At 39.6% G+C, this 13,126-nt stretch overlaps 1 protein-coding gene across 12 annotated transcripts in view; it reads left to right on the plus strand.

Moving 5' to 3' along the window:
- Positions 1-1,222: 1,222 nt before the first annotated feature.
- The window catches only part of CSGALNACT2 (chondroitin sulfate N-acetylgalactosaminyltransferase 2), a 53,319-nt gene continuing 41,415 nt past the window's right edge, over positions 1,223-13,126 (plus strand). For 7 of the 12 annotated variants that reach the window (XM_059169527.1, XM_059169529.1, XM_059169528.1 and 4 more), the window contains exon 1: positions 1,226-1,393. The gene's annotated coding sequence lies outside the window, so the exon portion shown is untranslated. Of the gene's footprint in view, positions 1,394-13,126 lie in introns of all 12 variants that reach the window. The other 5 variants (XM_059169537.1, XM_059169535.1, XM_059169536.1 and 2 more) reach the window with 3 other exon arrangements.

Genomic DNA, 13,126 nt, shown 5'->3' on the forward strand with positions numbered 1-13,126 from the left:
AGTGGAATGACACCTTGATATTAGGAAGAGGCTGGACATCCAGCAAGCCTGGCTTAGAAGTAGGCTATCCACTCTCTTAGCAATGGGATTTCCCACAAGACGTATGGGAGGAGAACATCTGTATTAAAGACATCCCAATAACCATCACACAATGAAGACAGCTGTGATTGGGAGCAAATCTTCCCTTCTAGGAATGCCACTTCTATGGGATGCATCCCATAGTCACCCGTCTTCTGCTCTAACTAATGTACTTAATGGTGACAGTGAGCTTCAACTGCCTGCCACCTGCCAGGCAGTGTGCCAAACGCATCAAACACAAAATTGCATTTAACGCTCACAACACCCTTAGGAAGCATATGCTATCATTACTGTCCCTACAACACAGCTGAGGAAACAGGCTAAGAGAGGCTAAGTGTGGTCACCTGCCAGGGTAGCCACTAAGGAAAGCAGAGCATGGTGGGAGGCAGACCCCACAGCCACTCTTAACCACCTCCGTGTCCTGCCCAGACACAAGCAGGGGCTGGTGCTGCCTGATATCTCTCCCCCTGCACAGGCTATCACTCTTCAAGGCAGCGTCCTTGGGGGATGCTCTGAAATAAGCAGTTGAGTGGAAGGGATGTTGGGGAGGGCTTTCTTTTTTTCCACTCACTAAGATCATACAGTCTTAGCTCTCAAGCCATCTTCCACAATGTCTCCCTCGTTTCACATATAAGGAAACCCACCCACGTCCAAAGTAATGGAAATGGCTAAAGGTCCAGTGGCAACTCAGGACTTCCTCGCTGGGGACATCAAGCGCAGCCCAGCACCCTCGAGGATGCTGGGACATCTCTGTCGATCTGTCAGTCCTTAGCTCAGTGCCCACGAAGGCACTCTTCGCCCCTTCGGGCTCCCAGGACAGAGGTCGCGAGCAGAACGGCGCTGCCATCCTCGGCTGAGTCCCTCCCTCTCGCAGTCAGCGGTCCACTGGAGCTGGTACTCCTCTCCCTGCAGACTCTTGTTCCTGCGGGAACGATTTTCTGCCTGGGGCACTCTGCCGGTCGCTCTAAATCGTTTTTGGAACTACACACACACATATTCTAAACAGATAATCGATTAGTCGTTACTGTATGTCAGTTACTGAGCTTCCCAAGCCTGACAAGGGGCGCGGGCGAGAAAGTGGGCGGGGCTAGGGCGGGGCTGCCGGGGGTTGGGTGTGGGCGGGGCGGGGCAGGCGCGCGCCGCGGCGGCAGCCTCATTTCCTCACGCGCGCCGGAAGTGGCGGTCGTCTGCGCGGCCGCGTGTGGTGGGCTGTGAGGCGGTGATAAGCCCTGTGCGCCGGGCGCCGCCGGGGTATGCCCGCGGCCGGGGAGGAGGTGGCAGGGCGGCGGTGGCCTTGTGCGGACTGGTGAGCGCGGTGAGTACCCGGCCCCACCCGGCCTCGCCTGCCAGTGGCTCTGGCGGCTCGGGCCGGGGCAGTCGGGGCGCGGGCAGAGGGCTGTGGGTCCTTGTCCGGGTCGGGTGGCTTTACTGACGAGCCCGCTGGGGGACCCTATCCCAATGGGGTCGCCTCCCGGACAAGCCCTCGGGAGGCCGCTGCTCTGTCAGGAAAAGTCACAGTTTTTTTCGGAGCGGTTTGAGTTCTCTTTTGAGAACGATGCTGTCAGAGGACCGTTGGTTTGGGTGTGTTTTATTTTTATCACCTTTTCTTTTTTTTTTTTTTTAATCTAACTCACCACTCTCTGTGCTTCTCTCAGTGCATAAACTTTGTAGTCAGCTGTTACCTCTTTATGGCGTTAATGTAGTAGTCTCTTGACAGCAGCCCCTCGCTCTATCTGCCAGAAACCAGACGCCTTTAAAGACGCACATCTGTGTAGGAATTAGTGGGGCCGAGGAGACTACAGGACCGGGAGCTTCTTGCATTTTCAGTCTTCATCTAGAAAATTGCGCTGTTTCTGAACAGTGGGCGGAGGAATCATTTGTAAACGCAATACTGATGCTTTTATTGGTGATGACATTATTTGCAGAATGAAAATTTAATTATAAATCTTAAGCTCTTATCCTTCAGCCTGTTCTTGAGATTTATATGCAGCGTCTGGACATTTAACCTCATTGAAGGTTCTCAGGAGCTGGGTCTTTATTTCTGGTGCAATTAATGTTGTCTTTAAATGTATTAAAACAGTGCTTCCAGGGCGCCTGGTGGCTCAGTCCTTAAGCATCTGCCTTTGGCTCAGGTCCCAGGGTCCTGGGATCGAGCCCCGCATCTTGTCTCCCTGCTCAGCCCGGAGCATGCTTCTCCCTCTCCCCCTGATTGTGTTACCTGTCACGCTGTCTCTCTCTCTCTCTCTGTGTCAAATAAATAAAAATAAAAATCTTAACAAAACAAAACACAGTGCTCCCAAATTTAGACATGGGAAATCAAGTATCATGACTCAGAATGCTAACCTTCATTTTGTATTATTTTTCTGATACCATTTGTTTAAAATCATCTTACAGCTAAAAGAATATAAAAAGGATTTGGGGTTTCCAATATTTATGACTGAATATGGTTGACTACAATATTTATTGAATATTGACAGCTTGGAAATTACATTTTTTCTTAACTTTTCTATTGAGGTATAAAATACATGTGAAGTCATCAGGTACATAAATCTTAATTATACAACTGAATGGATTTTTATATATTTATTAACTTGTGTTACCACAAGCTAGACCAACAAATTATATTTACAGAACATTTCCATCATCCCAGGAGTTTCCCTCTGTTTCTTCCAAGTTTTACTCCTGCCCCCAATCAGTGTTATGATTTCCGTCATCATCTTAGTTTTGTCTGTTTTGCGCTTGGTGTTAATGGAATCATGCAAAATGCTTAGCATATTGCTTGTGAGAGTTACCATGATGTTTCATGTATCAATGGTTCATTAACTTTTATTGATGGTTAATATGCCATTGGTATGACTACATGGCTATTCTTTTGTTGATGGATATTTGTGTTTTCAGTTTCTGTTATTACATATTTTGAAGAATACTATGAACATTCTTATAAATGTTCTTGGTGAACACCTGTGTGCATTTCTGTCAGCTATGGAATAACTATCATAAGGTGGGCAGAAAATTGTTTTAACCAACATGGAGTCTTTCTTTTTCAGTAGAATTTGTTATTTTAACTTCTGTAACATTAAAGATTGGTAAAAAGCAAAACTATTTTGAGTTCAAGACTTAAGCGATTCATTACTGTATTATTATTTAATTCTTTAGTTGCACATCTGTGACAATCTTCTACCAGCCTCTGATTACTTGTTTAACTGTTAGATAAGTCTGTTAGAGCTGGTGACGATCTGTCCCTGAAGCTTATTGCATAACACTTAGATAATAACTGTGTTACTCAAGTTGGTGGTTGTTAAGGGAAATGAAACACCAAAATGATGTGACTAAAAAATGGATAGAAAATCATGGGTTTGCAAGTTAAAAAATTATCTTGTTGTTGTCATACTATACAAGTCTGGGTGTAAGTATAAAATTGAATTATAGGGTTAGTTACAAATGTGAATTTACTGCAGGAGTACAGTGATTACCATGTATAATGAGATGCTGATACCTTTATAATGGGGATAAACAACAGAAATTAGTAGCGTGTAAGAGATATGTAGAACTGGATCTGAAGCAATGGAGTTGATGTAAGGAATAGAAGAAAACTTTAAAATTAATATTAGTATGCTCAGGTTTGGGAGGGCATCATACCTATTTAACATATATAGGCTGCCTTGAAAATAATTAGTTCTTGAATATTAAAAAGTAGAAATAGGAAAAAATAGTTATGACATGGAAAATAGATCCAGAAGAATCAATGAACATCTCATAGCAGTTCCAAGAAGAAATAGAAATTAGAAGAGAAGAAATAACTGCAGATCATGAGGGTAGGAGTATCCAAGCTGAATCTTGGGCATCCAGAGCCAAACAGAAAGATGTATCAGGAGACAAAGTGTTGGCCAAAAATCAGCCCTTCCCTCTCTGGTCTCCATTTCATCTGTGTAGTGGGAATGATCAGTAAGTATACCTTTTCAGCAAGCTTATAGAAAGATGTGACACAAGTCAAGAGTTTCTGGCCAGCTAACAGCTTCTATTCCCCATTCTCTTCCCCTTGCAACTCACAGTAGATGCCTGATTTCCCTTTCTCACCTTAGGGTAGAATGTCAAAAGAAGAAAGGAAAGCAACAGGAAATTTCTCTAAGAATTATCTGAGTTTATGAATGGACTGTCTAGTTCATTCATACAGAGTCTTTTTTTTTTTTTTAAAGATTTTATTTATTTATTTGACAGAGAGAAATTACAAGTACACTGAGAGGCAGGCAGAGAGAGAGAGAAGGAAGCAGGCTCCCTGCTGAGCAGAGAGCCCGATGCGGGACTCGATCCCAGAACCCTGAGATCATGACCCGAGCCGAAGGCAGCGGCCTAACCCACTGAGCCACCCAGGCGCCCCCATACAGAGAGTCTTAAAAGAGTATTGATAGACACAGTAGATACATTCCAATGAAATTTATTAACCTCATGGGTAAATTAATAAACAGTCACATAAGTTTCCAAAGAGAAACATATGGTTACCTATAAGGAGTGGAAATCAGATGTGCACTTAGTCTTCTAATCTTGAACATAGAATGTTAAATAGCAGTGGAACATTATTTAAAAAGTGCTTACGAGACATCTTTTGAACTAAGAAACATCCCTAACCAACCTGTCATTCAAAGTGGAGGCAAAATAGGGGCCCTGGGTGGCATGGTCAGTTAAGCATCTGACTCTTGGTTTCAGTTCAGGTCAGGATCTTGGGGTGTGAGATCAAGCCCTGTGTTGGGCTCCAAGCTCAGTGAGGAGTCTGTTTGCTGGAGTTTCCCTCTCTCTCTGCCCCTCTCAGCACTTGCCCACTCTCTCATTCTCTCTAAAATAAATAAATAAATCTTTAAAAAAAGAAAAAGGTAGGGGCAAAATTGTAAGAGTATACAAAAATGTAAAGATTCAGAGCACAAGTTGCCAAATGTGGCTGTTCACCTATTTTAGTATGATCTGTGACCCAAGAGTGGCTTTTATACTTTTAAGTGCTTCAAAACAAAACAGTAAAAGAAGAATAATACTTTGTGTCATTAATTATAGGTAGTTCAAATTTCAATATCCATTGGAATATAGCTATGCTCACTCATTTACAGATTTCTGTGGCTGCTTTTGTGCTCCAAGGCAGGGTTGATGGTTATGATATTTACTACATGGCCGTTTACTTGAAATGTTTGAAAATGAAATGTTTGCCCTGATTTAGAGCCAGAAATAGATCTCTTCCACATGTATAGGAATTTTGCTTATGGTAAAGGTGGGATTTCCAATTAGTGACAAGAACATGGATTATTAAATAACTGGTAAGAATTGACTATTTGAGAAAATAAGTTTTATATTAGGATTATTTCCAATAAAGCTGAAATGGAGAAGTCATTCAGGAAGAGACCATTTGACTCCATTAACAACAACAAAACAAAACTTTACATAAGTGAAGTAACACCTAACACTTACTGAGCCCTTAATGCTTGTCATGTTTTACTTGACTAATTGTTATAATTGTTATAATATAATTGAAATGTTGGTTTTATAATTATTCTCGCTCAACAGATGAGAAAACTGAAGCTTATATATATTTTTAAGGATTTTATTTATTTATTTGACAGACAGAGACCACAAGTAGGCAGAGAGGTAGGCAGAGAGAGAGAAGGAAGCAGGCTCCCCGCTGAGCAGAGAGCCGATGCCAGGCTCCATCCCAGGACCCTGGGGTCATGACCTGAGCCGAGGGCAGAGGCTTTAACCCACTGAGCCACCCAGGCGCCCTGAAGCTTATAGAGATTTTAAAAACTTACCTATAATGAAGAATTAGAAAGTGGTAGAGGGAATATACGAATTTAGCCAATTATATGGATAAGACAAACTAAGAGAAATGTTTATAATCTGTTAATACCATTTTATAGGTGTTATCTATGTCAACACGTCTGGGTCTACCTTATTCTTTATGAATATTATATGACTGTCTGCAGTTTACTTCATCTTCCTATTGATAGACTTTAAATTGCTTTTCTCTTGCTGTTACATATAGCAGTAGTAAACATCTGCATGTGACTGTATACTAGTATGAATATTTCCATAGTATAGAGTCTTAAAATCTTAAAAATGGAATTGTGAATTGCTGGATTAAAAAGCGTGTGCATAACATCAAATTTGTCCTCCAAAAAGTGTTTGTGTCTATTTTTAGTTTATCTTTAATGAAAGGAATTGGAACATCTTGGAAGAAATCTTGGCCATCCAGACAAATTATCTCATTTTATAGATGAAGGCCAGATAGGTTTAAGTATTGTGCCCAAGATTACACAGCTATTATACTTGACTTTTTTAGTTGCTTTTCCTGTGCCACAGGCTGCTCTTGACACATTTTTGCCTGTATTGATAGCATGAATATTTCTGTCATTTGTTTTGCTGAAATCTGAGTACCTTGAATATAGTTTAACCCAGAAACACTTCTCAAAATGATCTGGTATTACTTGTTCTTAGCACCCAACACAGTGTCTATCTTTTTTTTTTTTTTTAAAGATTTTATTTATTTATTTGACAGAGAGAGATCACAAACAGGCAGAGAGGCAAGCAGAGAGAGAGGAGGAAGCAGGCTCCCTGCTGAGCAGAGAGCCCGATGCGGGGCTTGATCCCAGGACCCTGAGATCATGACCTGAGCCGAAGGCAGCGGCTTAACCCACTGAGCCACCCAGGCGCCCCTAACACAGTGTCTATCTTAGTTAATTTCGACAGCCATAACAAAGTACCACAGACTGACTTATGAACAAGAGAAACTTATTTCCCTTAGTCTGAGATCAGGCACCAGCATAGTTGAGTTCTGATGAGGGCCCTTTTCTGGGACTGTCAACTTTCTGGCAGAAAGAGGGCTATGTTGTTCTCTGGGATATCTTTCATAAGAGCACTGATCCTATTAAGGAGGCCTCCCAAAAGCCTCATCCCCTAATATTATCACATTGGGATTAGGATTTCAACATATGAATGGGGATTGGGGGAGGAACATTCAGTCCATTGCAATACCTAACACACTAGGTATTCAAATATTTTTTAATGAGTACTACCTTCTGGTGACCAATACTTTTATTTCTAAATACTTACAAACCATTTATTCAATGACATATTTTAAAAATCCATTTATCATTGTAACTCATCAATTGCTCAAGAAATAAATGGTTCTAATTCCTTTCCTTATAAATACTGATATTTCATAAAGTTTTAGGTTTTGTTTTTCCTGTTGGTGCTTCTGTTTCCCAAATAATTTTGTAACTTTGTTTTCATTGTGTAAAAAGTGAACTAAAAATTACAAATTTAGTTTTTGAAAACTATAGTAAGAAACTGTGCAGAAATTTAGGAAGATTATACAGAATAGAACTTTTAAAGTAAATAGATTCAAATGGATTGTATTTTGCAAAAGGCAGTAAGTTACTCTTACTACATAAGTTATTTTGGCACACTGCAGTATAAGTGCCATGGAAACGATGTATGAAATATGTATAAGTAGTACTGTAATATTAGAGAATCAAAAGATTGAGTAGGGGGTGCCTGGGTGGCTCAGTGGGTTAAAGCCTCTGCCTTTGGCTCAGGTCATGATCCCAGAACCCTGGGATCGAGCCCCACATCGAGCCCCACATAGGGCTCCTGCTCAGCAGGGAGCCTGCTTCCCTTCCTCTCTCTCTGCCTGCCTCTCTGCCTACTTGTGATCTCTGTCAAATAAATAAATAAAATCTTAAAAAAAAAAAAAAGATTGAGTCGAAACTGCTTAAAGGTCATATTGTTATGTAGTGATCAACATCATAGGATGAACTGTGTTTAGCACTCTTCTGTTGTCTCAAAATCACAAGGCAAATAGAAAAGATGTGAGACCTTCAAAGTAATAGGAGTTCTGCTTTTTTAAGAGTGGATGTTGCTGATTTTGTTTTTTGTTTTTAAGTAATCTTTACACCCAACATAGGGCTCAAACTCATAATCCCAAGACCAAGAGTCATATGCTCCACCAACTTAGCCAATCAGGTGCCCCTCTTATATTGTTTTTTAAGTTCAAACTTGGAGTCAGCAAGTCTTCATGCTCATCTTTTTAATGAACAAAATGGAGTTTTCTTAAAAATGCTTCTTCAGTGCTACTACTAAAACTAAGTCTGATTTGGTTTTATTTTTTTAATGGCTTCATTGAGGTATAACTGACATATATATGCTATACGTATTTAAAATATATAATTTGATAATTTGAACATATGTATACATCTGTGCAATCATCACCACAGTCAAAATAATAAACCGTATCTATCACTCCCAAAAGTTTCCTTGTGCCCTTTTATAATTGCTTCCTTTTACCAGTTCCCTGACTCCCACCTGGTCCCAGGCAACCACTGACTCTATCTGCTTTCTGTCACTACAAGTTACCTTATATTTTCTAGAACTTTATATAAATGGAATTATACAATATGTACTCTTCTGTTGTTGAATTTCTTTCACTGAGAATAATTACTGAGATCCACCCAGGATAATGCATATATCAGTATGGCTGTACTACGGTTTATTTATCCATTCACTTGTTGATAAACATTTGTGTTGTTTCTAGTTTTTGGCTGTTACATCTAAAGCTACTATGAGCATTTGTGTACAAGTCTTTGTATGGACATATGCTTCATTTCTCTCAGATAAATATCTAGGATTGAAATAATTGAATCATGATAGGCTTATGTTTGACCTATTAGGAAACTAAAAACCATTTTACATTACTACCAGCAGTATATGAAAGTTCTGGTTCTTCCACATTGTCACCAACACACCCACTTTTTAATATTAACCATTCTAAAATTAGCCATTCTATGTAATGGTATCTCATTGTGGTTTGACGGTGTTGAACATTTTTTCATGTGCATATTTGAAGTGTTTGTTCAAACAGTTTGCCAAGCTTAGTCTGAATACAAGTCCTTTATGAGATATATGCTTTGCACCTATTTTCTCCTGGTCTGTAACTTACCTATTCATTCTCTTAAAAGTGTATTTCAAAGACTACAAGTTAACAAATTTTAATGAAGTCCAGTTTATCAGTTAGGGTGTTACTGTTACATCAAAGAAGTCTTTGCCTGACTTAAGATCACAAAGATTTTCTCCTGTGCTTGCTTCTATTTTCATAGTTTTAGGTTTTTCATTTAGATCTGTGATCCATTTTGAATTATATCCTAGTGAATGTGTAGTACCTTCTTGTAGTTTTGATTTGCGTTTCTCTATTGGCTATCGATATTGAGCCATCTTGCATGTGCTTACAGGCCATTCTTAATCTTTTTAGAGAAATTTCTAATCAGATCTTTTGCCCATTGGGTTATTTATCCTTTTAAATATTGAGTTGTAAGCGTTCTTTATATATTCTAGACACAGGTCCCTATCAGACAGATGATTTACAAATATTTTTCCCCATTCTATAGTTGTCTTTTTACTTTACTGAGGATATCCTTTGTAGGACTGAAGTTTTTAATTTTAATGAAGTCCAATTTATTTATCTTGTCTTTGGTCTTCTGGTGTCATATCTAACAAATCATTGCCCAATTGAAAACTACAGAGATTTACACTTATGTTTTCTTAGAGCTTTATATTTTTAACTCTTACATTTAGATCTTTGACCCACTTTGAGTTAATTTTTTAATACAGGGTAAGGTAGGATTCCAGTTTCATTCTTTTGCATGTGAATATCTGGTTGTCCTAGCACCATTTATTGAAAAGACTATTCATTCTCCATTGGATTACCTTTCTACCTTGTGGAAATCAGTTGATTTAATGTGAAGACTTATTTCTGGACCCTAAATTCTATTGATCTGTATGTCTATTCCTATACGAGTACCGCACTATTTTTATTTATTTGTGTATTTAGTTAGTTATTGGGGGGCACATGTGGGAGGAGGGGCAGAGGGAGAAGGACAGGGATAAATAGACTCCCACTGAGTGTGGAGCCCAATGTGGGTCTCTATCCCAGGTCTTTGAGATTTCAGCCTGAGCTGAAGTCGGACACTTAACCAACTGAACCACCCAGGCACCCCAAATTAATTGATTTTTAGATGGTACGCCAATCTTGCATTTCTTGGATAAATCTCACTTGGCCATGTTGTATTATACTTTTTTTATATGTTGATGGATTCATTGTACTAATATTTTGTTGAGGATTTTTATGTTTGTATCATTAAGGAATATTCGTCTGTAGTTTCAGTGTCTTTATCTGGTTTCGATAAAATACGGGTCTCAGAATGAGTTGGGATGTGTATCTATTTTTGAAAGAGTTTGTGAAGAATTGGTTTTAATTCTTATGAATGCTTGGTAGAATCCACTAGTGAACACATGTGGGCCTGGATTGTTTTTGTGGGTAGTTTTTGATTATTTAGTGTCAACATAGGTCTACTCATATTTACTGTTCTGTCTTGAGTCACTTTCAGTGGTTTGTGTCTCCAGTTGAAAGGGATTTAAATAATTTGAAAATTTATCATTATCCATATTGTTAACATTTCTGGTTTCTTCATTGCTTTTTGTAGATTCCTGTTTCCATCTGGTATCATTTTACTTCTGCCTAAGGAATTTACAGTGCAGGTCTGATGGTGATGAATTCTTTTAGCTTCTTAAAGTCTAAAGAATTATTTTCCTTTTAAGATTTATTTATTTACTTGAGTGCGCATGTGTACATTTGTGGGGGGAGGGCGGTCAGAGGGAGAAAGAGAGAAAGAAAATCTCAAGCAGACTCCCTGCTGAGCACAGATCCCAATATGGGGCTCTGTCCCATAACCCCAAGATCATTATCTGAGCCAAAATCAAGAGTCTGACACTTAACCAACCAAGCCACCCAATGCCCCCAAAATTATTTTGCCTTGTTCTTTTTTTTTTTTTAAGATTTTATTTATTTATTTGACAAAGAGAGGGAGAGACCACAAGCAGGGGGAATGGGAGAGGGAGCAGTAGGCACCCTGCTGAGCAGGCAGCCCAATGTGGGGCTTGATCCCAGGACCCTGGGATCGTGACCTGAGCTGAAGGCAGAAACTTAACAACTAAGCCACCAAGGTGCCCCTTGCCTTTGTTCTTGACAGATACCTTTTCTGCATATAGAATTCTAGAATTCTAGGTTGACATATTTTTCCTTTCAGTTCTTTTTTTTTTTTTAGATTTTATGTATTTATTTGACAGAGAGAGATCACAGGTAGTCAGAGAGGCAGGCAGAGAGGGGCGGGGGAGGAAGCCGACTTCCCGCCAAGCAGAGAGCCCAATGCAGGACTCGATCCCAGGACCCTGAGATCATGACCTGAGCCGAAGGCAGAGGCTTAACCCACTGAGCCACCTAGGCGTCCCTCCTTTCAGTTCTTTAAAGACATTGCTCCCCTGTCTTTGTTTCTTATATGTGATATGTGTTTTTCTTGCCACTTTCAGGATTTTCTATTTATTTTAGGATTTGAGCAATTCAATTATCATGTGCCTCATTTTAGTTTTGGGGGTTTTTTTTAAGATTTTATTTATTTATTTGACAGAGATCACAAGTAGGCAGAGAGAGGAGGAAGCAGGCTTCTTGCCAAGCAGAGGGCCTGATGCGGGGCTCGATCCCAGGACCATGGGATCACAACATGAGCCGAAGGCAGAGGCTTTAACCCACTGAGCCATGCAGGCGCCCCTCATTTTAGTTTTATGACATTTGTATTTGGTATTCATTGAGCTTCTTTTCATAAATTTGGGAAGTTTTCAGACTTATGTCTTTAAATACTTCTCCTTGTCCCCTCTCCCTTCTTTAGAGACTCTAATTACATATGTATTAGACTGAAGCTGTCAGACAGCTTTCTACATGCTCTATTCATGTTTTTCATTCTTTTTTCCTTCTCTGTTTTGCATAATTTCTATTGCAATATCTTCAATTCATTAATATTTTATTCTGAAATGTCTTATCTACTATTAATTCCATTCAATGTATTTTTCATCTCAGACATTGAAGTTTTCATCTGAAGTTTTCATTTCAGTTTTTTATGTTATCTGTGTCTCTGCTTAGTTTTTTTAACATGAGTATCTATTTAAAAACACTTATAACAATTTTATTGTCCTTTTCTATGAATTCTAGCATCTGTATCAGCTCTAGATCAGTTTCAGTTATTGATGATTCTCATTATAGGTTCTGTTTTTATTTTTCTTTGTATGCCTGATCATTTTTGTTTAGATGTCAGACATTGTGAATTTTATTTTGCTGGGTGCTCGATATTTTTATATTCCTATAAATATTTTGAGGCTTCTTGTGCAGTTAACTTGAAAACAATTTGATCCTTTCAGATCTTTGTTAGGCAAGACCAGAGCCATGTTTAGTCTAGAGTTAATTTTTTCCCCATTACTGAGGCAAGACCTTTTTGAGTACTATGCCCAATGCCCCATGAATTTGAGGTTTTCCAATCTGTCTGGTGGGAACATGCACATTATTCCTGGCCCTGTATGAATGCTGAGTTCTGTGTCTTCTAATTTTTTTTTTTAAAGCTTTAGTTTCTTTATATGCCTGCACTTGTCAGTGCTCTGCTCAGTACCTTAAGGGTATGCTCTTCAGATCTTTGGAGTTCTCTCTCTCTATGTGGCTCTCTCTTCTGGTACTGTACCCTTTCAACCTAGCTGCTTTGATCTCCTCAGACTGCTGGCTCCATCTCATCAACTCAACAAGTCACCAAGGCTCTACTTAGGAGGGGACTCCCTGGGATATGGCCTAGAAACTAAGGCAGTAAGCTGGGCAGTCATTTGTTTCCTGTTTCTACCAAGGATCACTGTCCTTTATTACCTAATGTTCAGTATCTTGAAAACCATTGTTTTATATTGGGAGGGGCGGATTCTGGATTTTATTGGTTGATTTTTTTTTATTGTTTTAAGTACAAGGGTAAATCTGGTCCTATTGTTCTATCTAGGCTATAAGAGGAAGTCTGTTTAGTCTGTCTTAAAGAGTAAGAAAATTAATGGCTCCTAGGGCACCTGGGTGGCTCAGTGGGTTAAAGCATCTGCCTTTGGCTCAGGTCATGGTCCCGGGTCCTGGGTTCGAGACCTACATTGGGCTCTCTGCTCA

The sequence above is a fragment of the Mustela lutreola genome, chromosome 4 (assembly GCF_030435805.1).
Source record: "Mustela lutreola isolate mMusLut2 chromosome 4, mMusLut2.pri, whole genome shotgun sequence".
NCBI lineage: Eukaryota > Metazoa > Chordata > Mammalia > Carnivora > Mustelidae > Mustela > Mustela lutreola.